This window comes from Mastacembelus armatus, chromosome 20, assembly GCF_900324485.2.
Source record: "Mastacembelus armatus chromosome 20, fMasArm1.2, whole genome shotgun sequence".
Lineage (NCBI taxonomy): Eukaryota > Metazoa > Chordata > Actinopteri > Synbranchiformes > Mastacembelidae > Mastacembelus > Mastacembelus armatus.
The window spans coordinates 18,635,265-18,650,972 of NC_046652.1; the positions used below are offsets into that span (position 1 = coordinate 18,635,265).

General features: G+C 42.3%; 1 protein-coding gene, 1 long non-coding RNA gene and 1 pseudogene across 2 annotated transcripts in view; 1 reads left to right on the forward strand and 2 right to left on the reverse strand.

The window, feature by feature from the left end:
- LOC113121849 (uncharacterized) overlaps positions 1 to 15,708 on the forward strand; it is a 1,077,549-nt gene that overhangs the window by 372,611 nt on the left and 689,230 nt on the right.
- Positions 1 to 15,708, reverse strand: part of LOC113121924 (uncharacterized) — a 308,641-nt gene that overhangs the window by 237,774 nt on the left and 55,159 nt on the right. The window lies entirely within an intron of this gene.
- LOC113121854 (uncharacterized) overlaps positions 1 to 15,708 on the reverse strand; it is a 957,344-nt pseudogene that overhangs the window by 207,423 nt on the left and 734,213 nt on the right.

The following is a 15,708-nucleotide window of genomic DNA, read 5'->3' on the forward strand; positions in this document are numbered from 1 at the left end:
TCAATAGAAGTTATGTCTGTGCAAACACTGAGTTCAAACAATAATTCAACACTAAAGATCTACAATAGGAACAAACAGTCAGTGAACTGACCTCAGAGTCTCCAGTCTACAGGCTGGACTCTGCAGTCCACCACACAGCTGCTGCACTGCTGGATCCTGCAGGTCGTTGTGAGTCAGGTCCAATTCTCTCAGATGGGAGGGGTTGGACTTCAGAGCTGAGGCCAGATAACCACAGCTGATCTCTGACAAACTACAGCTCTCCAACCTGAATAAAGAAGCAAAGATGTGACGTTAGAAACCAAAGTTCCTCTTGAAAGTGTTGAATGTTTCAGAATGTGTTCAGAGCTGAAGAAGGTTTAGAAAGTAGAAGTTTAGAAAGTGGAAACTCCAAACAGCTGAAGCCAACAGGATGCAGGTTCAAAGCAGTCCCATCCTAAAAGGGACAAAGAGCTGTCATTAATATGAATGCCAACATGCTGCTGCTTCAATAAAGACGGAGTGACTTCAGCTCTGAAACTCTGCCAGCTCCACCTGTGGCTCCATCTATACAAACTCATGTTGTGCAGCCACATTTCTCTGAGAGGGAAAACAGCCTTTCCCATGAAGATCCTCAGTGTGGATCAGTCTAATATCAGCCTCATGTCTGCAGTTTAGTGTCAGCACAACTTTCACATCACATTCATCTCAGCACACAACCTAAACATGGGGTCTGACCTCAGAGTCTCCAGTCTACAGTCTGGACTCTGCAGTCCACCACGCAGCTGCTGCACTCCTGGATCCTGCAGGTTATTACGACTCAGGTCCAGGTGTCTCAGATGGGAGGGGTTGGACTTCAGAGCTGAGGCCAGATAACCACAGCTGGTCTCTGACAAACTGCAGCCCCTCAACCTGAATAAAGAAGCAAAGAAGGAGATCCAATGTGACACTGATGTTGATGACAATGAGGATGGTGATGATGATGATGACAATTCTTCTTATTTCCATCAGAATAATGAGATGAGATCAACTTGATTAATCCCTGAAGGGAAATGTAGAATGATAATAATGAGAAGAATAATATGAGAACAGTCAGAATAATAGTAATAATAGTCTGACTATATCATGATATTATTGTCAGCACATGGGAAGAGAAGCTGCTTTCCAGCCAACAGCAGAATCAATCTAGTTGATGGCTCATACTGTCACTGTGCAGCTTTAAAGTTTCCTGCTTAAAGTTTGTTGACCCAGTTCCAAAGTGCAGCAAAACAATGCATTGAATTGTTCCTCCTTATTCTATCTGAGCCAAGGAAGCTCCCCCAGGCTCTCCTGTCTCCTGTCTCTTCCCTCTCTGCATCTTCTTCTCTGGCTTTATTGGCTGCAGCCTCAGCACAGCACAAAGGTAAAGCAGCAGCAGCAGCAGCAGCAGCTCAGACACTAAACACAGCTCAACCACCTGGACACATGATTTCATCTGTGTGTCTCTGTGCTCCACATGTGCTTTCATTTCTATGGGATCAACTTTATAGAGACACTGTGGATTTGTTCTTCACAATGAGATTTGGATCAGGGAACAAACTGGGTGGACAGTGTCAGGACCAAAAGCTGCTGGCTTCAGTTCAGGAACAAAAACTACTCAAAGCTTCTTCACACAGCATCAGGATTTGAGGCCTTGGCAATGACAACAGGCTGACAACTGCTTTCTAATGGCCCAGTCCCAATGCACAGACCACATCATGTCCTTGTGTTGGGACTGATCCCCACTGTGTCATTGGCCACTAAACACAAGCTTTGGAATCCCATTCATAGATGTTGACAACTGACTGTGTCATATGTTTCTCTGAGTTTCATCAAGTGAGAAAAATCAGATACAAATGCAGAGAAAATCCAACATTATCGTCAGCAAACTGATGCTTATTGTGTGGTTTTTGGGACAAAGCAAGACCCAATGTCCACTACAGGGACGTGTTCTTCCCCAAAAAGAAAGAGGACTTTGTTTCTCACGTCCCAAAGTCTTCACTTCTATTCCAAAATGGAAATATTCCAACCTTTTTCCTTCTGGCTCTCAGGAGGATCAGGTCAGATATTAGTCTGGTCCAATATTGACATATTGTTGGGATCCAAACTTGGACAAACACTGGACAGTTTCAGTTGAAACAGTTTCAGCTTTGGACTGTTTCCACAGTTTGTTTAGAAACACAAAGGATTCAGAACAACTTCCTGACAGATGACATTTTTGGGACACTCTGTTCTTCAAAGCTTCTATAGAAAGAAACACATCATTATTAATATGACTATTCAATATGAGTGAACACACATTATTGAAGACAGCTCAGTGAAATGAAGTGAAACTGAAGGAATCATTCTTAGTCTGCTGAGAATAGAAGAACAATGAAAACACTGAATGGAACAACCAACATTCACAGGAGCTTTAGTTGTGGATTCAACATCTAAGATCTACAATAGGAACAGTCAGTCAACTGACCTCAGAGTCTCCAGTCTACAGTGTGGACTCTGCAGTCCACCACACAGCTGCTGCACTCCTGGATCCTGCAGGTCGTTTCCACTCAGGTCCAGTTCTGTCAGATGGGAGGGGTTGGACTTCAGAGCTGAGGCCACGACTTCACAGTGAGTCTCTGAGAGTCCACAGCCAGAAAGTCTGTGAGGACACATATATTAGAAAAGCTGTTATTATGACAGAGACAATATATTGAGTTGAATCACTTGATGTCAAACAGGGACATGTCCTGTTGTGTCTTCACATCAGTGGTTCACCTGATCTTCTCTCAGTGGGTTGGACATGAAATAAGAATTCCTCTCACTCTCTGTCACACTGCACACGCTTCATCTTTGTTCTGCTTTCATCTTGGACAGGAAGCAGAGAAAACTCAGTTCCTTTGGAACTTCCACAACAGGCCTGTCCCCGTTTATTCCAATGTTGGACATTTGTCCACATGTGGCAGAAAAACATCAGTGTGTGAAGAGAAACAGAAGAAAAATGTGTCCCATGGAAAAACCATTGGAAAGAAAAAGAAGAACTGTGTTCATTCACTGGACAGAGAGAAAAAAACAACAGGAACATCTGCAGCTTTTGGACTGACACCATTTGGAACAGCTCAAGAACATCTGGGACAAAATCCAGCTGCTGTCATTCTCACAATAAACAAGAGGAACATTATGGTGATGATCACCCAAGTGAAAAATCAATCTATTGTTTCAGACTTCAATTCTACTTTTAGCAGATAAAGTGTGTTCACACATTTTACCAAGTGTATTTGTGCTTGTGTTGAAACGTAGTAAAAGTACATTTTTGGTGAGTCTCCAAAGTACAAGATTAGTCAAAGAGTTACTGAGACAAAAAAAGCAGATTCAAAGTCAATGTTTGCAAAGTATATTGAAATGATCTCATTACTTCATTAGTCATTTAGCAGATTTCTTCAAAGTGCACTTTACTTTCAACAGATTTTGAAGTATATTTAGTGATATTTTCCAAAAGTCTGTTCATGGTTTGTGTTTTTACTTCAAATTGTCTCATTCTCTTCCAAATATAATACTATGCCTCCATTTAACTTGAGCTCTATTTCAGTAGACTTATTTAAAGTACACAATGTATGTGTTCCTGGCTGTGGGAAAGTGGACTCTTGGAAGTGGTCTAATTCCTGTGGACAAAGTTTCACTTCAAAATACTCTTTCATACTACATGTTTACTTCATGTATTTTGGATGTTTGGACAGAATTCTTCGGAGAACTATGCAGAATCCTGAAGATCACTAAAATCCATGTTAGTCCCATAGTGGTGCAGCCAAATAATACTTTGACCTCACTAATAGAAAACACAAACTGTTGTTCCTGTTTATTGTTATTGTTGTTACCTTGAATGACTTGTTTTGTTCCAAAGCCCTTAAATGGCTGGATTTAATAGTGTTAGAGTTCAAATCAATATTTGTTGGACTGACGGGTTTTGGACTTTGTGTAGGAGTTCCGATTATTTTCAATCCTTTTAGAACGTCTTCAAAGTGCACTGGGCTTTTCAAAGTAAGAGCGTTTGAGAACATGCTAACAGGAAGTCGTGCTTTTAGTCCAACATCATTGGATTGGAATCTAAGTAAAGTATCTACATTTCAGACTCAGTGTTTGGAGAATCCATTCAGAGGGCATTGTTGGTGTATTTATTAAACACACAATGATGCTTATAGTGGACTTATATTTACTAGGAATATCAATCCAATATCATTGTGTCTTTTAATGCAACATGTTCAACTTGGTTGCAATTTAACACAAAGTCAGTGGCTCATTTTCACAACAAATACTCAAATACTTGGAAAAATATACTTTGCATACTTTTGTCACATTTCAAACCTCATTCTATTGTATTTCATACATAGTTCAAATGAGTTCAGAGTATATTTCAAGTACATTTACTTTGGCTCAAAGTCTATTAGTAATACACTGTCAGTTTAATGTCACTATAGATTTTGGACATTTGCAACAAGTCAACTTCAAATGTTTCATGTATATTTTAACAGTAGTGTAGTATTTTGGGCAGCAAAAGTACCCAATAATACGTGAAAAATAGGTTTTTCATGTACTAAAGCAGATTTATACTGCAGCTTCCAGCAACTTCACTGGTTTCATTTTAACACAACTTCAAGTATTTCAAAGTATTTCAAAAGTATACTCAATATACTTTAGAAAATATACAAAAATAGATTTTTTTCACTTGGGCACATCTGGACTTACTCAGCCTTTCTGCAGTTCCTCACAGCTGGAATCAGTCTCAGTCGTCCCTGGTCTGATGTCTTGTACTGGTTCAGGTCCAACTCATCCAGAACCTCCTCTGACATCTGCAGCATGTAGGCCAGAGCTGAGCACTGGATTTCAGAGAGTCTCTTCCCTGATCTGTTCCCTGACTTCAGGAACTCTTGGATCTCCTGATGGACTGAGTGGTCGTTCAGCTCCATCAGACAGTGGAAGATGTTGATGCTTCTGTCAGGAGAGATATCATCTCTGTTCATCTCCTTCAGGTTGTTGATGGCTCTCTGGATGGTTTCTGGACTGGTCTCTGTCTGACCCAGCAGGCCTCCTAAGACTCTCTGGTTGGACTCCAGACAGAGGCCATGAAGGAAGCGGACAAACAGGTCCAGGTGGCCACTTTTACTGTCCAGGGATTTCTCCATGGCTCCCAACAGGAAGTGATCTAGGGTTAAATCAACCATAAAAAGAGGTAACCATCTGTACTTTCCCCCCAGGAACTTCTTCAGTACCTGTGTCTTCCTGTTGGAGTAACAGTGGACCATGTAGACTGCAGCCAGAATCTCCTGAACACTCAGATGAACAAAGCTGAACATCATGGCTTCATTCTTCCTCCCCCTCTCCTCTTTAAAGATCTCTGTGAACACTCCTGAGTACACTGAGGCTTGTCTGACATCAATGCCGCTCTTTTTTAAGTCTTTCTCATAAAAGACCAGGTTTCCTTTTTCCAGCTGCTGAAAAGCCAGTTTTGCTAATGACTTAATGTCCTGAAAACACTTTTCTGAACCGTATTTCTTTTCCCTCTGTTTGATCTGAAACCACAGGAACTCTGCGTACATCTCAGTCAGGGTCTTGGGCAGCTCTTCCACCTCTCTGTTTTCCAACAGATCCTCCAGAACTGTAGCAGTGATCCAGCAGAAGACCGGGATGTGACACATGATGTGGAGACTTCGTGAGCTCTTGATGTGGGAAATGAGTTTATTGGACCACTCCTCATCTGTGAACCTCTTCCTGAAGTACTCCTCCTTCTGTTGGTCTGTGAACCCTCTGACCTCTGTCACTATGTCCACAAAATCTGGGTGGACCTGATTGGCTGCTGCAGGTCTGGTGGTTATCCAGAGGCGAGCGGAGGGAAGCAGTTTCCCCCTGATGAGGTTTGTCAGCAGCTCGTCCACTGAGGTGGACTCTGTCACTTTAAATTTAAGTCTTTGAGTTTTATCGGTACTACAGTCCAGCTGGAGGCGACTCTCATCCAGTCCATCCAAAATAAACAGGAGCTTGAATTCACTCTTGTCATAGTTGGTGTTTCCTGATGACTGCAGCTTTTGAAAGATGAAATTCAGAGCCTCCTCCTTGATCCCAACAGTTTCCTTAATACATTCATGCAGGAGCTCTGCCAGACTGAACTGGTCTCCCTTCAGTGGATTCAGGAGACGGAAGGTGAGGAGGAAAAGCAGATCCACGTCCTGATTGGTTCGTCCTTCGGCCCAGTCCAACACAAACTTGTGCACAAGGAATGTTTTTCCAATTCCTGCGATCCCATTGGTCAGCACTGTTTTTATGGGTCTGTCTTGTTCAGGAGGAGGTTTGAACATGTCACTGGGTTTCACTGGTTTCTCTGTATCGGTTTTCTTCCCTGCCATCTCAAGCTGCCTGACCTCGTGCTGTTCGCTGATGTGTGTGCAGGCTCCAGCTGTGATGTACAGTTCAGTATAGATCTCATCCAGACGCTGCTTATCCTTATTCTGTGTCCATCCTTGTGTTGCACACATGAACCTGTCTTTGAGGTTTGACCGGAGCATCTCCTGATAGTATGTGATGGACTGTGGCTCTGGTACTGGAACCACCACAACTGAGCCAAACATAGATGGGGAAGAACATAAAAGCATTAGTGCACATGTCTCCAGATGCAGCTTCTTTTTACTATGTGACTGTAATTACAGCCTTATCATGTCTGATCCATCTGTCCAGGGATGTGATCTGTGTCTTCCACTGATTCAAAACAAGCAGATTTACCTTTAGTGTGAGGAGCTGCTGAAGGGTCATGAGGAGGGTGAGCCTCAGACGTCTGAGACCAGAGGGGTCCTGGTGAGAGACAAAGGGGGGTGTCTGTTATTTTCATAGTTACGTTCATGTGGATTTGGTTTAGTGTCATTTTTAATGGCCACATGCTCAGACTCAGGTGGACAACACTGCATGTCTTCCTGCTCCAAATGAAACACCAGCCAAGACCAGGATTTTCTCTTAGAACAGCACCAGTGTAATGTTTCCATCACCAATGTGATATCATCTTAAATCACAACATGAACCTTCTGAACTTTCAAGCAAATTCCAATTCAGTGAATTTCAACAAGTCCACTGTCTGGTTGTTGGACAGGATTAAAGTCTAACTGGTAAAACCTGAATTCTGTTAAAAAAAACAAACAACACTGTCCTTTCCTCTTCCTGTTACTGACCTTCTGGTCCTGAGCTGATGTCTGACAGACTCTGCACCAGGTCCTTCCTGGGAATCTTCTCTAACACCTTCTTGGTCTCCTCCACAGCTCCATCAAGTCCATATCTCTGCACCATCAGACTCACAGTGTCAGATCTTCTTGCCCCCTCCACCTGGCTCCTTCTGATGCCTTCCTGCTCCAGGAACCACTTGAACTTTTTAAATTCATCTTCTCCCAGATCCTCTAGAATATCTAATATGTCCCCTGGTCCCATTGTGAGTCCCTGGTGAGATCAGAGACCAGTGTCAACAGTTGTGTTATTGTTTCTACTTTTGTTGGAGTTTTTAATCGGAGCCTGTTCTGACAATGATGAAATAACAAAAATCCAGATGAATTCCAGATGTTTCTGGAGACAAACTCCAGCTGCCCTGAGTCCAATTTAAACCGAGTGTGAACAGATGGAGTGAGACACTAAAATCAACACTGAGTTCACAAACAAAAAATGAATCAAAGATACGTAATTATGACAAATTTGAAAAAGGAAAAGTTTGGAATAAGTTGGACTTCAAGTCAAAAACCATATTTTGCTTGTTAACATTTGACTTCACACTTTATTTAGTGTATCCACAGGCTGGAGTGTGTGGGCAGGACTGCAGTGTCTGTTCCACTCACTGCTACTGTCCACCTGTTGGTTCTCTTTAGGGAAACTACACAGAACAGGTCCATGAGAAAAACACTGCTGTGTGTTTCTGGAACAGGTTTTCTTCACCTCACAGCTTAAGGTCATGATGTTTGATGTTAGATGAGCTTTGTCTTATTGTGAGAAACCAAACTAAAGACGTTCTGTGAAATATCTGAAGAAATATTTTCTTCCTGTGCTCGCTCAGTAAGGATCCACCCAGGACTCCTACTTCTACTCATTCTGAACCCCAGTCCAACACGGACTCATCTTCAGCTCAGTTTACAGTAGGACCTGTCTCTTACTGTGGGTCTCAGGATCCAGGTTCAGTACTGAATATCATAGGATCAGGTCTGGACCAGTCCCTCTTCACACACAGACAGCTGGATCCTGGACACTCTGGTCTTTGTCTGTGGTACTGACCTCTGCAAACACAAACATGGTTTTATTGATTTCACATCAATCACTGATCAGTTTGAAGTTTCTCAGTCCAAGAGACGCAGACCAGGCTGAGCAAACAGGAAATCCCAGCCACACTGGACTCAGAGCAGGCAGCTAACTGTCTTTAAAGCTGGGCCTCTGTTCTGTGCATTCTTCAGCAGGTAAGGACTTTGTGTCCACAGGAAGTCATGGCCTGTTGTTTCCTCCTTTAGTTTCAGCGGATTTGTGTGGACCCTGTCAAGATTCGCGAGGGGGCTCTTAATTAGGACTAATGATTTGCCCACTCTGGTACTTCAGGTTCAGAAAGCAAACTTTATTTTAACAGAAATCAAAATCAACATTACAAGACAACATGAACAAAAGGGACAAGACATGAGGGTCTGGGTCACACACACACTAGGGGACACACCAGGCTGCAAGGGACGCAAAGACATGAAACCAGGGACTAAACTAGAACACAGAACATGGTGACAAGCACATACAAAGAACAAACGGCTACTTAGCTTAACTTAACGGGGTAGTCCATGAACAGAAATCCAAAAAGGGGAAACCCTCCGTCTCCATTGTCATCAGAACTAATGTCAACATCTAAATCAATGAGTTGGCTTTATTCTTAATGACAAGGTTCAAGGGATTAAACCTGCAAGAAACTGCCCAACACAGATCCCAACTCTGCAGCCATCCAGGAGACACTTGGTAGAACTGACACATTTTACACCTGTCAATGACAAAACAGTTGAAGAGACCATCTCCAGTTCCGAGTCCACCCACCTGCTGCCTCCATGTTTGACGCTCTAGATTTCTGAAATCAGCACTAAGCAGTTTGTTACCACATCTCACTTAGTTAGTTAATAACTCACTACAGTCTAGAACATTTCCAAGGGCCTTGAAACCTGCTGTCATCAAGCCTCTCCTGAAGGAGACCAGTCCTGATGCCACAGTCCTGAACAACTACCGGCCCATATCAAACCTGCTGTTTTTAGGCAAAGTCCTTGAAAAAGTTGTTTACCAACAACTTCCTGACTTTCTCCTGCTAAACAACTGCTTTGATGATCTTCAGTCAGGTTCTAGGCCCCATCACAGCACTGAAACTGCCCTCATCAAGGTGACAAATGACATTCGTCTGAACACCGACGCTGGCAGTGTCTCTGTCTTAGTACTGCTGGATCTAAGTGCTGCTTTTGACACAGTGGACCATGTGATCCTGTTACAAAGGTTAGAGGACTGGATACGCATCTCTGGTACTGTCCTGAAATGGTTTAAGTCCTATCTTGAAGACAGGAAGTATTTCATTGAAACTGGTAACTGTGTCTGAGACCAAATGGCGTTGACATGTGGGGTGCCCCCAGGGGTCTATCTTGGGTGATGAATATGGACCAGTCAATTCACTGTGTCACTGCATTGAACAGATCACTGTGTGGATGCAAAACAACTTTCTCCAAATAAACAGAGACAAGACTGAAGAAAGTAGAACACTGCTGCTCTGTAGAACGAGGAAGTACAACCACATTACTCCTGTTCTCAGATCTCTGCACTGGCTTCCTGTCCCTCAGAGAATAGACTTTAAAACAGCACTGCTTGTGTATAAGTCTCTTCATGGCTCAGCACCACATTACATCTCTGACATGTTGATGCCATATGAACCATCTCGAACTCTGAGACCATCAGGGACAGGCCTTCTGCTCGTGGCCAGAGTCAGGACTAAACAGGGAGAAGCAGCGTTTCAGTTCTATGCAGCTAAAACCTGGAATAGTCTTCCTGATGATGTTAGACAGGCCTCATCTCTGGCAATGTTTAAGTCCAAGATAAAAACTTCTCCTTTTAGCTCAGCATATGACGACTGAAAGTGTTTTGTCTAAGGTGTTTTATCTGCACTCATTCTCCTTTCATTTTATTTCAGGTTCAATTTTTGCTAGTTGCTGTTTCCTGTTTTGATTTTTTTCATATGTACATTTAACTTGTCTTTTATTACTGTAAAGCACTTTGAATTGTGCTGTATAAATAGCTTCCTATGTGAGGCCACCTACTCCTGCTGTTGCTCCACCTTTCTTCACACCTTATAGTGCTAATTATACCTGTTTTTGAGAGATTTCACTTCAGGGAGAAAGATCGTGATCTACACTGGTGCAAATCTACTACCAACCTAACTATTATAGGGGAGGGCTATGATCCTTGCTGGTTCACTAGCCATGTTACTGCACGTGCTGACCTGTGGTGGTTTTGTGCTGAGGTGCTTGTATGACTGTTACTCCTTGCAAGTAAACCTCTGATATAATCAACAGAAGTCCATCCTCTGAGTCCATTTGTTAAAGAACTGACCTAACAAGTAACAACATTAGTGTTTATCTGAGACTGTCAGTGAGGGTTAGAGCCTCAGTGTCAGACTGAAGACGCTCCTGGTCCTGGAATGAAGTCAGACCAGTGTGTTCAGGTCAGTCCCAGCCAAACACACATTAACCAACAGCCACAGACACACACAGATGTGAGGCCACATACTTGTTGACTGTCATTTCAAATTGCTGTATGACTTGGCAATGAGGCAGTCATGTCGTTTGGAATATTTTACTGTAGGTGTGCTGGACCTTTAAGGCTGATTTTTGGGCCCACCAACCAGAACCTGACCCCCCAAGAAGGTCTGACATTATATTTTTAGATTATTACATAAAAACAACAACAACAACATGTTTTGTGTCAGAGTTCTCACCTCTACAAAATGACTGAAAAGAAACTAAACAGATAGAACCTTTAAATCCAGATCCAGATGTGTCAGAGTTACTGACATCACTGACATCACAAGACTCTGACAGACCAGAGACCACTCTCACCCCTTTAAATCCAGATCCAGATGTGTCAGAGTTACTGACATCACTGACATCACAAGACCCTGACAGACCAGAAACAACCCTCACCCCTTTAAATCCAGATACAGATGTATCAGAGTTACTGACATCACTGACATCACAAGACACTGACAGACCAGAGACCACCCTCACCCCTTTAAATCCAGATACAGATGTATCAGAGTTACTGACATCACTGACATCACAAGACCCTGACAGACCAGAAACAACCCTCACCCCTTTAGATCCAGATGCGTGAGAGTTACTGACATCACTGACATCACAAAACACTGACAGACCAGAGACCACCCTCACCCCTTTAAATCCAGATACAGATGTATCAGAGTTACTGACATCACTGACATCACAAGACACTGACAGACCAGAGACCACCCTCACCCCTTTAAATCCAGATACAGATGTATCAGAGTTACTGACATCACTGACATCACAAGACCCTGACAGACCAGAAACAACCCTCACCCCTTTAGATCCAGATGCGTGAGAGTTACTGACATCACTGACATCACAAGACACTGACAGACCAGAGACCACCCTCACCCCTTTAAATCCAGATACAGATGTGTCAGAGTTACTGACATCACTGACATCACTAGACACTGACAGACCAGAGACCACCCTCACCCCTTTAAATCCAGATACAGATGTATCAGAGTTACTGACATCACTGACATCACAAGACACTGACAGACCAGAGACCACCCTCACCCCTTTAAATCCAGATACAGATGTGTCAGAGTTACTGACATCACTGACATCACAAGACACTGACAGACCAGAGACCACCCTCACCCCTTTAAATCCAGATCCAGATGTGTCAAGTTACTGACATCACAAGACACTGACAGACCAGAGACCACTTTTAATTTGCCATCACTTCCCCACCAACTTCACTTTTCCAGGACTGCCACCTCATTCATGGAGTCTTTTTGTTGGGTTTTTTTTTTTGTTAGGAAATAGTAGGACTACTACTATTGTTTGTTGTTTGTTCTGGGTTCATGGAGTGTTTTAGTTTCTTATTTGATGTTATTCAGAAAATAAATAGTTTCCTTTAAGTGTAGTAGTGTTGCTGGATTTTGTTGAGAGTGGGAGAGCTTTGGGAGGAAAACTCGCATCGTGTTACGTGCCGGTATCCCCTAGAGCTAGAGCTAGAATAACAAAACACTATCAGGACATTTCTATTTCTATTTCTGGGAAGAATTATTTAAAGCAGCATTTAGACCACCAAACATTTTACACTGCTCTTTAAACAGAGTTCACTTCACCTGCTCAGGTTTTTCTAAATCCACCTGCCTGGTAAAAGCCTTTAGATCGTAAAGTACCAGACCTTTGGAACCTGATGGACCTTTGATCTCTGGGACGTGGTTTAGAGGGAAGTTTCTGAGAGGGAAACACTGACTGTTCAGGTCAGTCCCAGTCACATTAAACACACACAGATGTGAGGTCCCTGGTAAAACCTTCCCTGGTCCCTCAGCCTGAGCTCAGTCTAACTCTGGCCTTAACCTGAACCAAAGTGCTAACACTCAGACTCTGTGACAGGAAGAGAACAACGTTGGATCAACACTCACCTGCCTCAGCCACGTCTCCTCCTTCTGCTCTGTCGTCTCTAAATGGAGTCTGAACGCCTGTTCTCAGGTACCTGGGTCACCTGATCCCTGTGGCTCCGCCCCTGCTGGCATTAAACTGAAGAATATTCAGTAGATCCTATATTGGTTCTAAAAAGGATCTGATAGGAACTTTTCCATGGATATTATTGAAAAGAGCTGAGGGTCATGGAACCAGAAGTTTGAAGACATAGAAATATGCTTTCGAGTTTTTCTTGCCTCATGGGTTTACATGATCTTACCAAGCAAAGCAATTCAACATGACATTAAAGAAAAGATTTGGCCAACAGATGATCCCAAATGTTTGCTTTACTGAACACAATATACAGTCAGTACAGACTGAACAGACTTGGGTTGGCTGGAAGCCCTGAAAACATATCCCAACATAGTGCAGATCAAATCCATCCTAAAACAGTCCAATATTTCCATAAGGCCATGAATGGATCAACAATATTAAACAAGAAATCCAAACATTCCAACACAAGGTCAGCTTCAAATATGGACCACAGAGCAAACACGTTCCCTGAGGTATTCTGTGCTGGTTTTCCTTTTTCAATTGATTGTGGCTTTGTTCCTTTGGTCTTCACTGACTTTTGAAAGCAAAACTATCATCCAGTCAGTTTTGTTCTGGGATATTATTCCCATCAGGACATGAATGCACATGAAGGAATAAACAATAGGAAACAATCCGAACAGATTCTAAACAAAGAGCATTCACGGTCCGTGTAGTTTTTGGTATTTGAAGTTTGGTTTTATAAACAGAAACAAAAAAAACGAAAATGAAATCGTTTTTTGATTCTGTGATGAAAATGTCAGACACCTTTTTAAAGTTAGACTTGATTTTCTTTCCTCATTTATACTTTAAATAAAGAAAGTTCTACAGCGCTGAAACGGAAAAACAGCTGTATTTCCTCTCTAAAACCGGAAGTGTCTCTTCTTCTTGTGTCATTTGTGGCAACGGGCAGTCTTCTTGGCGCCACTACACCGACACTCACCTGGATGCTGCCAAACATGGCGTTTCTCTTCTGCAGGTGTTTTGGCCGTTGCAGCGCGTTTGCCCTTGTCGGCCACCGTACATAGGTGATCGCTGCAGGCCTAGAGGAGGGAAATTATTTGAAGTTGTGCAAAGTGTCCTTTTCATTTCTGGCCAACAGTGGTGCACTTTTTGTTAATTGTTTGTTATACTTTTAAACGCACATGTTCATACACTGATCGACCATAGCATTAAAATCCAACAGGGGTCACGTGGCTCTGACTGGTGTGACGCTACACAGTCCCATATGCAGCAAGACACAATGCACTGTAGGTTCTAAAGCCTTTCGATCACAGCCAGAGTGCTTGGCAGTTTGCTGTGTATAGGGCAGTGTAGCCACAGACTGGTCAGAGTCACGACATTAGACCCACCTGGTGGTTTTAATGTTGTGGTGAACTTATTTGGTAGTTGAAGAACAAACGTTACTGCTAAGGATGTAGAAAATGAGATGCAGTGTCACTTTCCACAGCAGGCAGTTTAGAAGGATATGTTTAAAATCCAAGAGTTGTGCAACACTTTCCCCCTATGTTTACTGTGCAATAAATGTTTTTGTTATATGACGGCCATGGAATGTTTTTCCCTCTCCATTTTATTAAATACACTAAAGGTATAGAGGATATTGAACTGAAATAGCAAACCAGATATTAATTAATTTCCAGGAACACACCAGAACAACTTTTCTCTGTTTTACATCAATGTACATTTTAAATGACAGGGTTTGATCATGTTGATTTGTCATAATGTGTCTTTTTAATTATTTTACATTTATTTTAGCTAAAACACAAATTCATCTAAACATTGACAAATCAAAATGACAACATTTTGTCAGAGATACTGTTAGTGTGACCTGAAAACGTCTCCATAGATGGACAAGTTGTTTTTCGTTGGCATTGTGGAAGGACTCTCACTCTTTGTGCTGAACCCATCGATGGCTAAAACATGGGTCACTCCAAACATTACAGGTTTTTCATTCTGGTCCAGGTGAAGCTTATGGCCCATATATTCAGCATGGTATGGTCTGGGGTTAAGGTTCAGAGCTCCCTTAAAAATAACAAGATTCATTCTAACAAAAAAAAAAAAGTGAGCTACCAGTCTGAACATCTCACATAATTTGGACTTTTAGATTTCTCTTCATTTTATATATTATGAATGTCCGGTTTATAGAGCTTGAAACAAGCTACACTTCCAATCAAATACTGCTGATAATCTCTACTGTACTGAATGATCAGTTATCAGTTTCAAGAAGCATATACTTCTGATACTTGCATGTGTTGCATTTTCTTGATCACATTTACTTTTAGTGCAGTATTTCTACAGTGTAGCCTATTGGCATGTTTCCTTACAGTTTATGAGCAGTTTTTGTACCACTGACTATTACAGGCATGACACATGAATTCAACACATTTGATGAAACATACTGTGTGTAAAGAAAGATGAGCAACATCACTTATTTGGCATCTTGCTCCATGATAAGGCTGATGCACCTCCTTTAAAATGGACCCAATTGGTCCTTCTGCAGCATGTAGGCCTTTTGTGGACAGAGACCCCTTCATCATTTTGCAGCCACATGTTGGCCCCACCAGGAAGTGACTCATTAAATACTAAACAGTAGCTCTCAAAACCACATGTGGAATGTGAAGACACTGTGCTAATATCATTAACTAAGTAAGAATGAATGAATGAATGAATGAAGGGTGTCTCAGACAGTCAGAGGTGTCTTACCTCGTTTACAACTTTTGCCACCTCTAATTCCAAGTGTGTGTCAGACAGACGAGAACAACCTGGGGCGTTTTCAGCTCAAACTTTCCTGATAGTTCTTGTGAAAACCCTCTCGCTTCTCCACATTCCCGTGACAGATGTTCAGAGACAACTTCCGATGACAAGCCTCGTTTCTCCATTTCTAAAATGATGTCTGAGTAAACCTCTA